This window comes from Bombina bombina, chromosome 1, assembly GCF_027579735.1.
Source record: "Bombina bombina isolate aBomBom1 chromosome 1, aBomBom1.pri, whole genome shotgun sequence".
NCBI classification, from domain to species: domain Eukaryota; kingdom Metazoa; phylum Chordata; class Amphibia; order Anura; family Bombinatoridae; genus Bombina; species Bombina bombina.
The window spans coordinates 936,457,111-936,478,290 of NC_069499.1; positions in this window are offsets into that span (position 1 = coordinate 936,457,111).

Here is a 21,180-nt window from a genome sequence, read left to right on the forward strand (position 1 = left end):
AAATTAACACCTACCTAAAAAACTTAAGCTCCCCATTGCCATTTGTATGGGCATTGCCCTTAGAAGGGCATTTAGCTCTTTTTCAGCCCAAACCCTAAGCTAAAAATAAAACCCATGCAATAAACCCTTAAAAAAACCTATCACTAACCCCCGAAGATCCACTTACAGTTTTTGAAGACCGGACATCCATCCTCAATGAAGCGGCAGAAGTCTTCATCCAAGCGGGCAGAAGTCCTCAACGAAGCCGGGAGAAGTCTTCATCCAGACGGCATCTTCTATCTTCATCCATCCGGCGCGGAGCGGCTCCATCTTCAAGACATCCGGCACGGAACATCCTCTTCGTCCGTCGGCTCTTCTTGAATGAAGGTTCCTTTAAGTGATGTCATCCAAGATGGCTTCCCATGAATTCCGATTGGCTGATAGAATTCTATCAGCCAATCGGAATTAAAGGTGAAAAAATCCTATTATCTGAAGCAATCAGCCAATAGGATTGAGCTTCAATCCTATTGGCTGATGCAATCAGCCAATAGGATTGAGCTTGCATTCTATTGGCTGTTCCAATCAGCCAATAGAATGTGAGCTCAATCCTATTGGCTGATTGGATCATTCGAGAAGAGCCGTCAGAAGAAGAGGATGCTCCGCGCCGGATGCCTTGAAGATGGAGCCGCTCCGCGCCGGATGGATGAAGATAGAAGATGCCATCTGGATGAAGACTTCTGCCGGCTTGGATGAAGACTTCGGCCCGCTTGGATGAAGACTTCTCCCGGCTTCATTGAGGACTTCTGCCACTTCGTTGAGGATGGATGTCCGGTCTTCAAAAACTGTAAGTGGATCTTCGTGGGGTTAGTGTTAGGTTTTTTTAAGGGTTTATTGGGTGGGTTTTATTTTTAGCTTAGGGTTTGGGCAGAAAGAATTAAATGCCCTTTTAAGGGCAATGCCCATCCAAATGCCCTTTTCAGGGAATGGGGAGCGTAAGTTTTTTAGGTAGGTTTTTATTTGGGGGGTTTGGTTGTGTGGGTGGTGGGTTTTAATGTTGGGGGGGTTTGTATTTTTTTTTACAGGTAAAAGAGCTGATTTCTTTGGGGCAATGCCCCACAAAAGGCACTTTTAAGGGCCATTGGTAGCTTATTGTAGGCTAGGGTTTTTTTATTTGGGGGGGGGGGGGGCTTTTTTATTTTCATAAGGCTAATAGATTCGGTGTAATTAGTTTAAATATTTGATCATTTCTTTTTTATTTTGTGTAATTTAGTGGTTTTTTTGTAATTTAGTTAATTGTATTTAATTAATAACATTTATTTAATTGTAGTGTAAGGTTAGGTGTTAGTGTAAGACAGGTTAGGTTTTACTTTACAGGTAAATTTGTATTTATTTTAACTAGGTAGTTAGTAAATAGTTAATAACTATTTACTAACTAGTCTACCTAGTTAAAATAAATACAAACTTAGCTGTGAAATTAAAATAAAACCTAAGATAGCTACAATGTAACTATTAGTTATATTGTAGCTAGCTTAGGGTTTATTTTACAGGTAATTACTTAGTTTTAAATATGAATTATTTAGTTAATGATAGTAGTTAGGGTTAGACTTAGGGTTAGGTTTAGGGGTTAATAACTTTAGTATAGTGGTGGCGATGTTAGGGACAGCAGCTTAGGGGTTAATAACAGTAATGTAGGTTGCGGCGATGTTAGGGACAGCAGATTAGGGGTTAATAATATTTAACTAGTGTTTGCGATGCGGGAGTGTGGTGGTTTCGGGGTTAGTATGTTTATTATAGTGGCGCAATGTCGGGAGCGGCAGATTAGGGGTTAATAATTTTATTTTAGTGTTTGCTATGCGGGAGGGCCTCGGTTTAGGGGTTAATAGGTAGTTTATGGGTCAAGGATCAATTTTATGATTGTGGACCAACAGTTCATTCTGAGTCTATTATTAAGACCACTTATTCAACTTAAATTCATAGGGATAATTTCCCAGGAATCCTGTTATTTCATCCCAACTTGCCACTCTCAAATTGAGCTGACACATTTCCTGTGTTTTTAATGTGTATTGTCCTACCATTTTTTTTAAAGCTTCAATAAAAGTTATATTTAAATTTTTCTAGTATATCTGCCACTTGTAACTCAGTCCAATCCTTTATCATTCAGGGAATCTGAGTGCTATTCACGTGTACATCCCCTGGAGACTCTGATCTTCTTTTGCTTTTCTTTTAGTTTATGGGTGTTAGTGTACTTTTTAGCACTTTAGTTATGAGTTTTATGTTACGGCTTTGTAGCATAAAACTCATAACTACTGACTTTCAGGTGGCGGTACGAATCTTGACGGTATAGGCTGTGCCGCTCACTTTTTGGCCTCCCAGGCAGACTCGTAATACCGGTGCAAAAGAAGTCCCATTGAAAAGGGACTTTTAGAAAGCTGCGGTAGTTACGTTGCGTTACGGCCAAAAAAGTGTGTGGTGCAGCTAAACCTGCAAGACTCGTAATACCAGCGGTAGTGAAAAAGAGCCATAACGCTGCTTTTTCACTCATACCGCAAAACTTGTAATCTAGCCGTTTGTTTGTATTGGTATGACACAAAAAAGTGGAGAGAAAAAAAGCTAAAATCTGACACATTATGTATATATTTACACATTTTTAAGAATTATCTTTTCAAATTAACTAACTGAATGACAGAACTGAGAGAATACTGCCAAATGACAGTTGAAGGGTGAGTGCCAACTTTTAAGCTGGAAACAGAGAGGCAGAAAGTGGGAAAAAAAGAATTATGTTTAAAAGGACCACAAGACTTCCAAGTTACCTCCCCAGTTAGGAATTATTCAAAACTACTTATGATCATAGAAAGACATTGGAGTCATAAAACTAAATGTATGCTTACCTGATAAATTTCTTTCTTTCCGGATATGGTGAGTTCACAGCATCTTTATCAATTACTGTTGGGAATATCACTCCTGGCCAGCAGGAGGAGGCAAAGCTGTTAAGTATCACTTCCCTTCCCACAAACCCCAGTAATTCGACCGAAGGAAAATGGAGAAAAAAGAAAAACACAAGGTGTAGAGGTGCCTAAGGTTTCAGTTAAAAATAACTGTCTTAAAATAAAGGGTGGGGTTGTGGACTCACCATATCCGGAAAGAAATAAATTTATCAGGTAAGCATACATTTTGTTTTCTTTCTTAAGATATGGTGAGTCCACTGCATCATCATCAATTACTGTTGGGAATCAATACCCAAGCTAGAGTACAGGTGATTAAGGAGGGACAAGACAGGTAACCTAAACAGAAGGCACCACCGCTTAAAGAACCTTTCTCCCAAATGAAGTGTAATGTCCCTTTAAGACATTCCACTCAATTCCTCCTGCCTATAAAACCACTCCCCTTTCTTCACATCATTGCTTGATTATTTTGTGCTTAGCCTGTTGTGTTCAACTTGTCCACAGCAGCCACTTTCAAGTCTGACCTCTAATTCAAGTGCTTATTTTATTTAAGCAATCTCTATAGTTATTTACTGCTGTGTTACCTTGCTACTTTTTCAACTGTGAAGGATTCTTACTTTGGAACCTGCTTCTCTGCTTCAAGCAGCTCAGCATACTGGATCTTTTTCCTTTTGGATTCCTACACTGCATCAAGTCCCGGCCGCAAGGATCACTTCCTCATTTTTGCTCACCTGCTGCACACTGTCTGCAAAGCTCTCATCTGTTCCTCCCAGCAACCTCTCCTAGTACCAAGTTGTAAGTAGATTGTTATCTAAAACATTGTTCACTGCTCTGAAAACTGGATCCAGTCCTTTCTTCATCTGCAACTAAGGTACAAACATTCATTAACTATTTATGCCATATCCTCCACCTTTTACAGGCATAACAAGCTGTTATAACCTCTGTTTGCTTAAGCTGCATATTAATCCACTGACTCAGTAATCACTTATGAACTCTCTTTATTGACCAAGTGAAATTCATTACCTGTGACTGTTAACCTAACAACTCCTGTTACTAGTTGCATGAGATTTCTAAAGGCACAGATTGTGATATTAACTATATCTTGTCTGCTATCCTTTATGTCTTATTAACTTGCTGGCACAGTTTTTACCAGTTGTTACAGAATAACATTCTGGTTTCTTGTCCAGCTACATTTACAACCTTACATAATAATCAAGCCTATAAAGTTAAAGTTATATAGCATAATGGATCCACAGGCAGTTAAAGCAGAGTTTGACACTCTCAATCAGAAAGTTGATTTTCTAGCAAGAGGGCTCACAGAACTTCAGGCAGAGAATTCTGCACTGAAAAATGTACTTAAAGATATTGTTGCCCCAAAATCTCCAGACCCTCCAGAACCTTTAATTAACCCACCTGCTGTTTTTTCTGGTAAAAGATCTGACTTCAGAGGTTTTAAAAACGCCTGTTACCTACTGTTTTCAATGAAGCCAAGAACTTACTGCACAGAGAAAATAAAGGTTTGCACTGCCATATCCTATCTTGCAGGTGAACCCAGGGCGTGGGCTAACCGCTTTTTTGAGACACAAAGTCAGTTGTTAGACTCACTAGATCAATTTTTTGCTGCAATGGCATCCCTTTATGAAGACAGCACTAGTCAAAGAAACGCAGAAACAAAACTAAGAGCATTAAAACAAGGAAAACGTCCTGTGGAGGACTTTATAACAGAGTTCCAAATGTGGGCCACAGACACATTATGGAATGATATCACCTTGAGAAACCAGTTCAGACTGGGACTTAATGACACACTAAAGGATGAAATATCCAGACTTGATATGCCAGAAACTCTGACTGGATTTATTAAATTAGCAACTACACTGGACCGCAGACTTAGGGAACGCCGTTCAGAAAGACTGACTACAGAGACCACTTTAAAGAGACCCTCACCTATTTACACAGAAAGAGCATCCCATTTCCCCACACCAATGGAGATTGGTGTAATTAAAGCCCCACTTACCTCAGAGGAGAAAAATAGAAGACGCATCTCCAATTTGTGCCTCTATTGTGCCAGTAGAGACCACCCAGTAGCAACATGTCCCATACTACATACCATTACATTTATGCAATACCTCCCTATATAACCACAACAATGCACTCACACTGATTTTATCTTTACAGTGGGATCGACTTCAAATCAAGACTGAGGCCATTGTTGATTCAGGGGCGTATGGGTGTTTTATGGATGCCACTTTTGTTAGTGCTAATAAAATACCGTGTGTTACAAAGCAAAAACCTCTGTTTATTAAAGTAATAGATGGTTCATTGATTCATAGTGGTCCTATAAAACAACACACCATACCTTTATTAATAACTACTACTGATGGTCACACAGAATATCAAAGCTTTGATATAATACCCTCAGCACTACATACCATCATCTTAGGTTTTCCCTGGTTAGTCAAACACAATCCCACTATAGACTGGAAACACTCAAAGATAACATTCCCCTCCTTATTTTGTAAAACCACTTGTTTTCAACAACAAACTATAGGAATGTTAGATGTTAGCATACCAACAGAGTATCAGGATTTAAGTGATGTGTTTGATTTAAAGGAAGCAGAGACTCTTCCTCCCCATAGGGATTTTGATTGTCCCATAGATTTGGTACCCGGAGCAGTAGTTCCATATGGGAAAATATATCCCCTCTCTCAAGATGAGTTACAGTATCTCAGAGAATATCTAGACGAGAATCTTAGGAAAGGTTTCATAGTACCATCTGTATCACCCGCAGCTGCCGGAATATTTTTTGTAAAAAATAAAGATCAATCATTAAGGGCCATTATAGATTACAGAGCTCTGAATGCAGTAACTGTAAAAAACCGTTATCCACTTCCACTCATCCCTGAACTTTTAGAACGTCTCAATGGTGCAACTATTTTCACCAAATTAGATCTGAAGGGGGCATATAATTTGATAAGAATTAAAGATGGGGATGAGTGGAAAACTGCATTCAGGACAAGATATGGCCTATTTGAGTATAAGGTCATGCCTTTCGGCCTTTGTAACGCCCCTGCCACTTTCCAACATTTTATAAATGAGATATTTAAAGACCTCATTGACGTGTGTGTTATAATCTACCTGGATGATGTTTTAATTTATTCTCGGACTACATCTGATCACATTAAACATGTTAGGTGGGTTTTGACAAGATTGCGTGAAAACAGGTTATTTGCTAAACTTGAAAAATGCCTTTTTCATGTCCATGAGATAAAGTTTCTTGGATACATAGTAACACCAGATCAAATCCGAATGGATCCAGATAAATTATCTGCGATAAACGATTGGCCAAGACCCACTAATGTGAAATCCTTACAGAGATTTCTGGGTTTTACAAATTTCTATCGCAAATTTATTCATAATTTTTCAACAATTGTTAAACCCCTAACCAGTTTAACCAGCAAAAATACTAAGTTTACCTGGTCTCCTCACGCAGAGGAAACTTTCCTCTTATTAAAAGATAGATTCATCTCTGCTCCTATATTGAATATACCTGACCATACTTGTCAGTTTATAGTTGAAGCAGATGCCTCAGACACTGGAATTGGGGCAGTTCTTTCTCAAAAGTCTAAATTAGACAATACACAACATCCCATAGCCTATTACTCCAGAACCTTACAACCAGCTGAAGCTAATTACTCCATAGGGGACAAGGAATTGTTAGCTGTCAAATCAGCACTAGAAGTATGGAGGCATATATTAGAGGGCACAAAGACTCCTTTTATAATATATACAGACCATAAAAACCTACAATATTTACGCCAAAGTAAAACTCTCTCCTCCCGTCAAGTGCGATGGAGTTTATTTTTGGACAGGTTTAACTTCCTGATTACTTATAGACCTGAAAGTTTAAACACAAAAGCAGACGCATTGTCCCGCATCCATGAACAAAGCTTAAGGCCAGATCAAAATATGTATTTAATACCCCCACATAAGATAATAGGTCAGTTAACAACATTTGAGAATGACATTATCAGAGCACTCCAAACAGATGACCTACCTAACGATAGCCATCTAATAAAAGAAAATACTGGACTTTACACTTATCATAAAAAGTTATACATTCTAAAACAATTACGGAATTTTATCCTAAACTACTACCATGACAACCCATTATCAGGCCATCCAGGTATACACAAAACCAAAGAACTACTTTGCAGGGATTTCTGGTGGCCCAAAATATCAGATTCTGTACAGGATTATGTCAATTCCTGTGATGTTTGTGCCAGAAATAAAGTTGAAAGAAAGAAACCCATTGGATATCTTAATCCCTTACCTATACCAGAAATTCCATGGTCACTGATTTCTATGGATTTCATAGTGGAACTACCTCTATCTCAAAACCATATCACCATTATGGTCGTGGTCGATCATTTGACCAAGTTGGCCCATTTTGTTCCCTTAACCCCTTAAGGACCAGCGACGTACCCTGTATGTTGCTAGCCTTTTTTTTGGGACTTGATTGTTTTATAGCGCGGTCTTGCCACCAGCGTTTAGACTGCTCTATTCCATAAAGCCTTCTGGAGGGAGGGCATTAATAGCGTGTTCTTGCTAGACTTGTGCTATTATGTCCTGAAAAAACCCTTAACGACCAGTGACATACAGGGTACATTGTGGTCATTAAGGGGTTAAAATCACTTCCCACCGCAACAGAGACTGCACAAGCTTTCATTAACAACATTGTGCGCTTACATGGCATACCACGGTCCATCATTACCGATCGCGGTACTCAGTTCACCTCTCATTTTTGGAAAACTCTTTGTACCAGTTTACGTATTCAACCAAGACTAACCTCATCTTACCATACGCAGGCAAATGGTCTCACAGAAAGAGTGAATGGCTTACTTGAGCAATATTTACGTTGTTATATCACTCACCTACAGGACGATTGGATCTCTCTCCTTCCCTTGGCAGAGTATTCCTACAACAACTCAATTTCATCCTCCACTAGGGTAACACCTTTTTATGCTACTTATGGCTACCATCCTCAATCCATTCTACTATCACCAGATAGAAGGGCATCCCCTTCAGCTTCAACATACTTAACCAATTTACAAAACACTTTGACTTTACTAAAAGAACATTTAAACACTGCTAAAGCTGGGCAAAAACTTTATTATGATTTGAGACACAGGCCGTGTCCTGATTACAAACTGGGAGATCGAGTCTGGCTTTCCACCAAATACCTGAAACCGGCAGTGCCCTCCAAGAAGCTGGGCAGTCAATACATTGGTCCATTCCCCATTGTTTGAATTCTAAGTCCGACGTCTGTTACCTTGGACTTACCGAGACATTTCAGAATTCACCCCACATTTCATGTTTCGCTTCTGAAGCCCTATATCTCGAGCGCATCGCGTTCACGTCCCCAGGCACCTCCACCGCCCATTCAGTTGGATGGTCAGGAAGCGTTTGAACTTGAAACCATCTTGGACTCCAGAATCTCTCGTGGACGTCTGGAGTACCTCCTCCGTTGGAAGGGTCACGGTCCTGAGGAAGATTCTTGGGTACCTCGCTCCCGTGTTAATGCTCCTCAGGGCTTTCCATCTCCGTTATCCTGATAAACCTTCTACTGCATCCTCGGAGAGGATGTCCTGAGTGGGGGGATATGTAATGTCCCTTTAAGACATTCCACTCAATTCCTCCTGCCTATAAAACCACTCCCCTTTCTTCACATCATTGCTTGATTATTTTGTGCTTAGCCTGTTGTGTTCAACTTGTCCACAGCAGCCACTTTCAAGTCTGACCTCTAATTCAAGTGCTTATTTTATTTAAGCAATCTCTATAGTTATTTACTGCTGTTACCTTGCTACTTTTTCAACTGTGAAGGATTCTTACTTTGGAACCTGCTTCTCTGCTTCAAGCAGCTCAGCATACTGGATCTTTTTCCTTTTGGATTCCTACACTGCATCAAGTCCCGGCTGCAAGGATCACTTCCTCATTTTTGCTCACCTGCTGCACACTGTCTGCAAAGCTCTCATCTGTTCCTCCCAGCAACCTCTCCTAGTACCCAGTTGTAAGTAGATTATCTAAAACATTGTTCACTGCTCTGAAAACTGGATCCAGTCCTTTCTTCATCTGCAACTAAGGTACAAACATTCATTAACTATTTATGCCATATCCTCCACCTTTTACAGGCATAACAAGCTGTTATAACCTCTGTTTGCTTAAGCTGCATATTAATCCACTGACTCAGTAATCACTTATGAACTCTCTTTATTGACCAAGTGAAATTCATTACCTGTGACTGTTAACCTAACAACTCCTGTTACTAGTTGCATGAGATTTCTAAAGGCACAGATTGTGATATTAACTATATCTTGTCTGCTATCCATTATGTCTTATTAACTTGCTGGCACAGTTTTTACCAGTTGTTACAGAATAACATTCTGGTTTCTTGTCCAGCTACATTTACAACCTTACATGAAGCCTCAGCCGAGGCAAAAGTATCAAATTTGTAAAATCTGGAAAAAGTATGCAGAGAGGACCAAGTTGCAGCCTTGCAAATCTGTTCCACAGAAGCTTCATTCTTGAAAGCCCAAGAAGCAGAGACAGCCCTAGTGGAATGAGCTGTAATTCGCTCAGGAGGCTGCTGTCCAGCAGTCTCATAAGCCAAACGAATTATACTTCTCAACCAAAGAGAAAGAGAAGTCGCGGTAGCTTTCTGACCTTTAAGTTTCCCAAAAAAATCCTTAGTCGCCTGTAGGTAGAATTTGAGAGCATGCACAACATCCAGGTTGTGTAACAAACATTCCTTATGACAGGAAGGATTAGGACATAGAGAAGGAACGACAATTTCCTAATTAATATTTCTATCCAAAACAAATTTAGGAAAGAAACCTAACTTAGTACGAAGAACCACTTTATCAGCATGAAAGATAAGATAAGGTGAATCATACTGCAAAGCTGAGAGTTCCGAGACTCTCCAAGCAGAAGAGATAGCAACAAGAAACAAAACCTTCCAAGATAACAACTTAATATCTATGGAATGCATTGGCTCAAACGGAGCCTGCTGCAAAACTTTAAGAACAAGGTTAAGACTCCAAGGAGGAGAAACTGACTGAAACACAGGCCTGATTCTAACCAGGGCCTGACAAAAAGATTGCACGTCTGGTACATCCGCCAGACGATTATGTAGCAAAATAGACAAAGCAGAGATCTGACCCTTCAGAGTACTCGCTGACAAACCCTTCTCCAGACCTTCCTGGAGAAATGACAAAATTCTAGGAATCCTAACCCTACTCCAAGAGTAGCCCTTGGATTCACACTAATGAAGATATTTATGCCATATCTTATGGTAAATCTTCCTAGTAACAGGCTTGCGAGCCTGAATCATGATCTCAACGACCGAGTCAGAAAACCCACGCTTAGACAGAACTAAGAGTTAAATCTCCAGGCAGTCAGATTAAGAGAAACAAGATTTGGATGAAGGAAGAGACCCTGAAGTAGAAGGTCCTTCCTCAGAGGCAGTCTCCAAGGTGGAAGAGACGACATCTCCACTAGGTCTGCATACCAGATCCTGCGAGGCCATGCAAGGGCTACGAGAATCACAGACACTCTCTCCTGCTTGATACGAGCAATGACTCATGGAAGGAGAGGGAATGGAGGAAACAGGAATGCCAGTCTAAAATTCCAGAGCATCTATCAGAGCGGCCTGTGAATCCCTTGACCTCGAACCATACCTTGGGAGCTTGGCATTCTGCCGAGACGCCATCAGATCCAGCTCCGGCACCCCCCATTTAAGGGTCAAGCTGGAGAACACCTCCGGATGGAGCTCCCACTCCCCAGGATGAAAAGTCTGTCTGCTGAGAAAATCCGCTTCCCAGTTGTCCACTTCTGGAATGTGAATGGTGGATAGACAGCAATTTTGAGCTTCCGCCCACTGAATAATTCAAGCCACCTCTTTCATGGCTAAGGAACTCTGAGTTCCTCCCTGGTGGTTCATGTAAGCCACTGAGGTTATGTTGTCCGACTGGAACCTGATAAAGGCCAAGCCATCAGAGCATTGAAAATCTTTCTCAACTCCAAGATGTTTATGGGGAGAGCTGACTCCTCCCGAGACCTGAGTCCTTGCGCCTTTAACGAGTCCCATACTGCTCCCCAGTCCAGCAAGCTGGCGTCCGTGATCACAATCACCCAGGAAGGTCTCCAAAAACATATTCCCTGAGAGAAGACACTTCAAGTCTAGAATCGGTTGGAAAGTTCCCTCTTTCTTGGGAACCACAAACAGATTAGAATAGAACCCTAGACCCTGGTCCCTGTACTGGAACAGGAACTATTACTCCCAGGTCGGAAAGATCCTGTACACAATTCAAGAACACCTCTCTTTTTATCTGGTCTGCAGATATTCTTGAGAGTTGAAGCCTGCCTCTTGGAGGAAAGGTTTTGAACTCCAATTTGTAACCCAGGGATACGATGTCCACAGCCCAAGGGTCTGGAACATCTTGTATCCAAGCCTGAAAGAACTGAGAAAGTCTGTCCCCCACATGATCCGTTCCAGGATCAGGGGCAAACCCTTCATGCTGATTTGGAATCAGCTGCGGGTTTATTTGAATGCTTCCCCTTGTTCCAAGACTGATTGAGTTTCCAAGAAGGCTTGGACTGTTCCTGCTTGAAAGAGGAGGGGGAAGACTTACTTCTGAAGTTCCGAAAGGAACGAAAATTATGACGTCCTTTTGATATTTTCTTTTTCTGCCAGACCAGGTCCGAACAAGGTCTTACCCTTGTAGGGAATTGCCAAAAGCTTGGACTTAGATGAAACATCCGCTGACCAAGATTTCAGCCATAATGCTCTACGTGCTAATACTGCAAAACCAGATATTTTTGCGCTCAACTTAATAACCTGCAATGAAGCATCAGTAATAAAAGAAATGGCTAACAAGAGCCTTAATCCTGTCTTGGATCTCCTCCAAGGGAGTCTTCGCCTGAAGAGACTCAGACAATGCGTCGAACCAATAGGCTGCCGCACTTGTCATTGTGGCAATACACACTGCAGGTTGCCATTAGAGACCTTGATGAACATACATCTTCTTCAAATAAGCCTCCAGCTTTTTGTCCATTGGGTCCTTAAAAGAGCAGCTATCCTCAAAAGGAATAGTAGTTCTCTTAGCCAGAGTAGAAATCCTTAATGGAGTCAGCCACAGGAAACATCTTTTTAAAAACACGAGACAGGGAAAAAGGGATCCCAGGTCTCTCCCATTCCTGTGCAATAATTTCCATAGCATGGTGTGGCACAGGAAACACCTCCACAGAGGAAAGAACATCAAAGTATTTATTAAGTTTACTTGATTTCTTAGGGTTGACAACAACAGAGGTATCGGAGTCGTCCAGGGTAGCCAAAACCGTCTTTAACAAAACACGGAGGTGTTCAAGCTTAAATCTGAAGGATACAACTTCAGCATCAGATGAAGGATTTACACTGTCTGAGTTTGAGATTTCACCCTCAGATGCTACTGGTGTATCTTCCTCATCAGACTTATGTGAAGAGCAACTTGAGTAGCTGAGACTGGTTCAGAAACCTTACTATATGAATCTCTAATTTTCCTCTTGTGTTTACCCTGTAGCATGGGAATAGCAGCTAATGCCTCAGATACCGTAGAAGATACCTGGGCCGCAATGTCTGCTTGCAAGTAAACTCCTCCAGGAGATTGAAACCACAAGGCACTGCATGTGACACCATTAAGGCTTGGGACGATGAAGGAGTAAGCTGAGGCATTGCCTGAACAGCATCACCCTGAGAGAATGGTGGTTTAGAAACAAATATGTCCTCACTCAAAAAGTTTGTACTCTGACTAAATTTACTGAAAAGTCTTAAACTTTGTGTCCATTAGCTTATGACATAAAATCCTTTAACAAAACACAGCTATTCTTAAGGATGCCAAAGTTAATTTTCATCTAACACCCTCTACACCTCAGCTGTATGCCGGTGGTGCCTACCTGCCCCACTTCGCAACAGACTGAACATGCAATCCAACAAGAGACTCGCTCCTGAACGCAATAGCAGTTCCGATGCCGGGGAATCACGGAAACGGAAATCACGTGATCGGAGAAGTGGCGTAACTGAAAAGAGAGCGTGCTTCTAATATCAACGGCCGTCTCCAGAAAAGGAACCGCCTCTTTTTCACTGTGCATTGTAGCTAGACAAATCCGTCCATAAGGACATTATCCCCAGAGACTTCAACTGTCAAGTATTCCAGGGAAGCCAAAACACAGTTACATTAAATTAATCCCTGAGCCACCAATAAAGTATTCTTTCCATCAGACTTAATCTATTGTCCCACTTTTTTGTGTCACAAATACAAGTGCCTGCATAAATCCTGAACTCAGGATCATAGCCCTAATATTAGTGCAGCCTATTATTTTATTAACCCCTGCAATGCTGGTCTGTCTATCTAGAAGACAACAAAAGGGGCACTTACCTGCACATCTAGCTGTCCGGCAGGAGGACAGCTCACATGGTATGGAAGGGCGCCATTCCTTACAGTGACTCTTGATTGATTGAAGTGAAATAAATCCCATCTTCTTCAGACACCAAAAACTTCCCTTCCCACAAACCCCATTCATTCTCTTTGCCTCTGTTCAAGGAGGTGGTGAAGTGATACTTAACAGCTTTGCTGTGGTGCTCTTTGCCTCCTCCTGCTGGCCAGGAGTGATATTCCCAACAGTAATTGATGATGATGCCGTGGACTCACCATACCTTAGGAAAGAAATGAAGTTTATATCAGAAAGCTCTCAATATGGATGTAAGCTAACCAGGGCCGTCTTTAATATTGACTGGACCCCCATTCAATTTCGCTCTCCACCACAACATCCCAAAAAACAACTAAATCAATTTATTTTATATATTTTTTTAAATTATTAGCCCAGCAGTGGATCATCCACTGCTGGGCTAATCATTAAAAAAAATTGCAATATGGGAAACTGGACCTAAGCAGTACTAATAAGTAAATAAATATATACATTCCTCCACTCTGGATTAATTTAATATGCTTTTGAATGTGATTCTGGTGTGAGGTTAGCTGGTTAAAGAGATTTAGGGCAGCCAACAGGAGCAAAGCAAGGTAAAGACTGAGGCAGAAGCATGGAGGTGCAGACAGATATAAGTTTACTGACTGGAACAGTAGAACTACTATGGGAAGCTGTAAAATCTGAAACAGAGAGAAATAAAAACTATAAAAATAAACCTTACCTTAATGTGTGAAGTATCAGCATGACACTATACTTCAGCCACAGCAGCACATGTCACTACTTTGCTAGGAACAAGTTCCCTCTCATCCTGCACTAGACAATGCTGCATGGGGGAGGGGCATGTGTACACTCACTTATTCTTCCCACTGACACCTTTCTACAAAGCACTGTTTTCCTAACAAACTTAAATTAGTTGATCTTAGAGCCACAGCAGAAAGAGCAGGGCTAAGGGGACCAGCAGACTGGATGCAGTCTGCCCAAAGCTGCATGGATACAGACGAGTCACACAGCCTCAAGACTGAAGAGAGCAGTGTGTGCAGCTGCACAGATGCTCAAATCCTCACGTGCCTGCCACTCCAGCTTTCGGCTGCATGCGCCTATAGTCATCCCTACCCAGAAACAATCCCCACCACCAGATCAGTTACCTGGTAACAGTGGTAACCCCAGCAGGACCTTTTCTGATGCAGTGAACGGAACGGTCTGGCACAATATTAGGACTGACTGTGTGTGTGTCCCCATGTCACATGACATAAGCAGTCTGGCTCAACAGTCTGCCCTGGGCCCCTCAACAAAGACTGGGCCCAGGGCAGCTGCCCCTTTTGCCCTGTGTTAAAGACGGTCCTGAAGCTAACCGCAACTGATGTTACTGGCAATTACTATAATACTGGTGGGATATGGCTGATCTGCTGGATGGCAATTACAGGAATTCAGGTGGAATGGCTTTGTGCATGGAAAAATTAGAATGAAAAATAATTCATATTTAGTAAAAAAAAAAAAAAGAAGATGGAAGGAAGACAAACAGTGATGTGAGTCCACCTGGAGGAATTAGGAAAACTACTACAATGAGACAGGTAAAGGGAAGAAAATAAATGAAATATGAGAGAATTTTTCTTTATTTATGGGATTGAGATCTGGACTCATTGCTGGCCAGTTCAGTACTCTCCAGCGCTTTGTCTTACACCATTTATGGGTGCTTTTGACGTGTGCTTTGGGTCATTGTCCTGCTGTAAGACCATGACCTCTGATGGAGACTCAACTTTCTGACACTGGGCCCTACATTGCACCACAGAATTATTTGGTAGTCTTCAGATTTCATAATGCCATGCACACAGTCAAGACATCCAGACTGTATTCTTAACCTACCATACCGTCCCTTTTCTTTCAGATGGTGACGTATTTTGTGAGCTGACACATTTGTACCCTGTGCCTAAAGGTCAGCTTGAATTTGTCTGGAAGTTGATTTAGGTTCTTTATCCACCATTCGAACAATCCTTTGTTGCAATCTTTAATACATTGTTCTCTTTCCTCCACGTCCAGGAAGATTAGCTACAGTGCCATGGGCTGTAAACTTCTTGACAATGTTGCGCACAGTGGACACAGGAACATTAAGATCTCTAGAGATGGACTTGTAACCTTGAGATTGTCCATGCTTTTCCACAATTTTTGTTCTCAAATCCTCAGACAATTCTTTGCTGCTCTTACTCTTCTCCATGCTCAGTGTGGCACACAGAGAAACACAACAGAAAGGTTGAGTACATTTTTCACCATGTGAATTCTATATTGTCAGCATCTGTTAATTGATACAGGTGAGTTTAATTACAATTACAGGAGCATCACAAACTTGGAATGCAATTATTTCTTCCAATTTTGAGAAGGTGCCAATAATTTTGTCCAGTTCATTTTTGGAGTTTTGTGTGCAATGTGTCAGATTTGTTTTTTCCCCTCTACTTTTTTGTGTCATACCAATACAAACAAAAGAAATAAACACGAGAATGCTTAAACATTTGTAATTGCAAACATTTTCTGGGTGAAGTGGTGCATTATCCGACAGAAATGCAGGGGTGCCAATATTTATGGCCATGACTGTATATGTGCAATGGAGTGCTTTGCAGTCAAGAGCTAAAAATATTAAAGATCATATTTATTCAATATTTAAATTTAGTAAAGTGTTTAACTGTTGCAGTGTAAATATTTAACACTCCAATGTTCTTCACATAGGGAAATTAATTTATAAGTATTTTTAAATAGATATTCTTATATATCTGTATATATCTATACCTATACATAATAAGGTGTGTGTGTGTGTATATATATATATATATATATATATATATATATATATATATATATATATATATATATATATATATATATATATATATATATATATATATATTACCAAAACAACATCAGATATATATAGAAATATGTATATATGTATTTATGAATAAAGAGAACATATTCTTCTATGTAAAGAACATTGGAATGTAAAATACTAATATTTTCATGTTGGGTTAGCACACTTGAGAAAATGCATTTGGGTTTGCGTGCAAGTAGGGTATTAGGCTTTTTTTCCAATTTTCTTACTCTATTGAGTTCTATAGGGGAATATGTGAACACAGTCACTGTATTTTAACTTCGGCTTTTTTGTACACGTCAGGGTAGCACTCGTGCCAAAACTTTTTACTTTCAACTTGTAATATGCGCACTACCCGAAGCGCATGAAAAGCTTACTTCTAGCACAGTTAACGCACGAGCGAGAGCGCAAAATACCATTCCACTCTTAATCTAGCCTATAATTAGAAGAGGAGGTGCAATCACAAATGCCTTTATGTTGGAGTTAACATATTCTGTTAACTTCCAACTAAACTATTTACTCCTTTGTTTTTACATGTTGGAGAAATCTGATAGCAGATTTATGGTTCCTGACATTTACGTGACAAAATTATGAATAACACAATTACTGCAAGTGAGTATCATACCCACATTCAGGTCCATCAGTATGGATGTTACGTGTATGCACTGCACTTTTTATAATTTAAACTGGAAGATGCACAGCTGCACAAGCTAATAACTTATTAAGGCAGGGGTCGACAAATCTGTTTAAAATTTAGGAACCAGTAAGAATATTTAGGAACCAGACAGTGGTATTTATATAGACAAATATGGAAAATAACTGAAAAAGTTAGGAACCAGGGGTAAAATTCTAGGAGTCAGCGGTTTGTCTAGCCCTGTATTAAGGGGTAGATGTATTAAGGGGAAGATTACAAGTGGCACGCATTGGTCTTTTACTCTAGCTTTTTACTTTCAACTTGTAATACACACGCTAATGTGGCTAATATTTTAGCGTGCCGCTTTTAAAAGCTAGAGCAAAAGACCAATTACAAGTGGCACACTAAAATATTTTTTCGCTGATGTGCTAACTGTGCTCAAAGTAAACATTTATTGCAACCACATTACAAGGTAAAAGTAAAACGCTAGAGTAAAAGACCAATGCACACTAGCTTCAGGATTTGTGCGCTAACTCAACACTACACTAGATCAACTATACTAAACCCATTAAACATATTCTTCTATGTGAAGAACATTGGAATGTAAAATATTAATATTTCCGACTTCCGGTGGGAGGGAAACTGAGAGGACACAGTAGAAAGAGCTCCGTACAAGATTCCAGGGAGATCTTAAAAAAAGATTGAGTACTCCTCTCAAACAGCCCAAAAACCCTAGGCAGAAAGGTTGCTAGATCTGTCGTGCAAGCTAAAAGCGAGGAGTCATTCCAACGATTCCACCACGAGACGCCACTTTTTGAGATGCACACAGAGGAGATAGAGGCGGCGGCCTCTCAAGAGAAGAGTGTGTGTGAAAAGCACTTCATCAGGGGGTAAGAGGTTGTTGGTGAAGGGGGAAAAAGGGGACAGTGCCGCACAATCCAAAATAAGAGCAAAGAAGGAGGGATATTAAAGGCGCAAAAATCCTCCATCTTGTAAAGCGCCTCCCCAGATACAGTGACTGAGCTCCCACCTCCCACACAGCCATAGAGAAAAGGATAAAAAAAAAAAAAAGGCTGACAAATTTTCTTTTGGAGAGACACAAACTATACCCCCTAGAGAAAGCGTTAAAGAGGGACACTGTATGAAAACATACAAAAATTAAAGACAACATAAAACAGGCAGAAAGAAATCTCAAAGTACAGACAAAGGCCTCTAGTTATAAAGGTCTGTCGGACCTGATCCGACAGTGCGGATCAGGTCCGACAGACCTCGCTGAATACGGCGAGGCAATACGCTCGCCGATTCAGCATTGCACCAGCAGCTCAGAAGAGCTACTGGTGCAAACGCCGGCCCCTGCAGACTCGCGGCCAATAGGCCGCCAGCAGGGGGTGTCAATGAACCCTGCTCAGAGCAGGCGGACAGGTTATGGAGCAGCAGTCTTTGTGACCGCTGCTTCATAACTGCTGTTTCTGGCGAGCCTGCAGCCTGTCCATCAAGGCACACAAAATGCAGCCCCAAGGCAGATAATGATTTGTTACTTAAACTTTAAGGATAAGATGCTACTACTAAGAGCATATAGGCAAAATCCAGTGATCACCTATGAAAAAAAAAAACGGATCTATATGTTTCAAGAAGATAATTCTCTTCCTATTGTAAAGAGTTAATGGAACAGGGTGAATCTGTAGCCTTACTCTACCCAGCTTGCCTAAGATTACATCTGCAGGACCAACATTTTTCGAAACACCGAAGCACTTGCAACTGTTTTTGGATAAGCACAAAGAAACGAACGACCAAGAAGAGGAAGAATAGAAGAAAGAGAGGGGTGCCTCATGTGTAGAATCACCAAATCAAAAAAGCCAAAGCTTATGCACTCGAGCCAAATTGGTACTCGCATTTAAAATAAGCACCCCAATGTGCTAATGGAAGCAGACTGACATAATATGGTGTGTCAGTACACCCACTCCAGGATATCCCCGCCAGGTGTTTCTGTAATGGAGAGTCAAGACAACAAAGGAAACCACATGTGCAGATCAACCACATAGATGGAACAATGGAGATACCCAAATGGGTACTCACAATGTCCAATAGCACACCTATGTGCTGGTAGATGCAAATTGATAATTTTAGGTTAGGGTGTATCAGCTCACCCACTCCAGGTGTTACCAACGATATGGTTCCAAAAACAAGATAAATGCACAAATAGGCCCAATATTGGGAAATGAGAGGTAAGTTGGAAACCACTATACTTGTGTTATAGTAAAAAAAAACATTTTTTATTAAAAGACTGATAACAAAAATTGAAATTAAAATATTAAAAGAATAAATAACAACAAGTAGTGGTCAAGGGGGATAATCCCCTCTAATGCAACGCGTTTCTCCGCACTGAAGGGCCGTTTCCTCAGGCATGTCCAACATGGGGACTTGATATAATTATATGTTAATAGGCACAAGTGCCATATATTGAATGAGCTGTGTATGTTACCAAGGGATTAGAAACAAACCAAAAATAAGTGATTTTTGTGTTTTTATTTTGGGAACTTATATTCTCCTGAGGTACCTTGTCAGACTTTATTATAGTAGTAAATAGGTAGCCTCTAGGAGCAGTGCTTAAGCATAAATTGCAAATTATTACTGAAATAACATAAATCACAATGTTGTGAATTATGTCAAAAAAGCGGTTATGCTTTTATGCACTGTAATGAAGTATCTTCAAGTATCAAAGAACAAATTGTATTCTAAAATATAACTTTTATTTAGAATGATAAAAAAAAGACAGCTTATATATTGTTTGTATTGCTGTCCTCAATTTTGAATTAAAAACACTTCTCCTTAAGTTGACATATGTTATTTATTTAATTTAGAGTTGGTTAAGATGGCAAGAATTATAAAGGTATGGTATCCGTAGCCTAATGACTTCTTACTCTAATTTCCCAAATTATCTTGCCTTATACCTGGCTTGTTTTGGAAATTATGATAAATTGATTGTAGGCTTTTTTTAGGGAACTTTTCAATTCCTAGATCATACTTATCACTAATGTTTAAAATTATAAGTGATAAACAAGTGGTAATGTGGAAATTGTGGCTATATATATATTAATAGTAAATTGAGTTGAACTCTACTTAGATTTTACTTATAGTTGGATGTTTGTGCACACTTGGTTACTGAGTATTATAGTAACTTGTGGTATTATGCTTATTCTTTTAAGTTGATGCTCTGGAAAGAGAGCTGATAGAAAGAGTTCTACAATTATCTGCAGCTTAAAATAATATAGTATTTAGACTGGTTCTGCATCAGCTAAACGTATGCTGATATTACAGGTGATATTGTACTTATATAATATCGTTTTAGCTTGTGTATTCTTATATTGAAGCCATATAAGGCTTATTAGATTCAAGCTAATTATTTAGATCTTATGTGCTGAAATATTAGTACAATTGTAATAGCTATTCAATAGCTGGATTTGCTCTGCTGAACGGTTAAATATACTGCTGCATTTGCTGGGTGAAAAAGAAAACAAAATGTTTCTCTTTAAGATCCTGTGTTCAGTATATTGTTGTATCCGTTAGTAATTTGATACATTGTATGTTTTGTATAGCTAAAGAAACTTTATGATTATTGGAGGTTGCCTCCACTTATAATGTTTGTTGTTTTAGCTAAAAACGGTTTGTGTTTGTCTTTTAAACTATGCTATAAGCATGTTATGTAAGAACTATTGCCAGCTGCTATTAGCATTTCACCGTTTACTGCAATTTAGTGAGTCTTTTTAAAGTTTATATTAAATATCTTTGTCTATATTAGTTTACAAAATGAAATGCTGTAGTTTGTAAATTACATCAAATCTTATACTTATATTATTATGCTGCTTTTTGCTGTTTTCTAAGCCACATTAGCAGATTTTTGAAGTGGTAGGCACTTCTGTGTCATACGCTATAACTAGTCCACATTGTTAACTTTTTATCCATCTTTGTTACCAATTATTTTACTTTACCAACTTCTAATTTATCAAGTACAACTTTGTTTTTAAACTTAGGGAGAGCAGGTTAAAAAACGGAAACCCCATGACGCGGCGTTTCACATACGCTTCCTCAGAGGGGGGTGTATGTTGGTTTTTTGAAGTTGTACAGTGTATATATAGTGTATGCGCCCTCTCTTATCTTTGATATTTTAAGAAGAGGAATGAAGTAGCTTGAAACAAGTCCCAGACTCTATGATGAACTATCCAGAACTCAACTGAGTATTATAGCAAAAA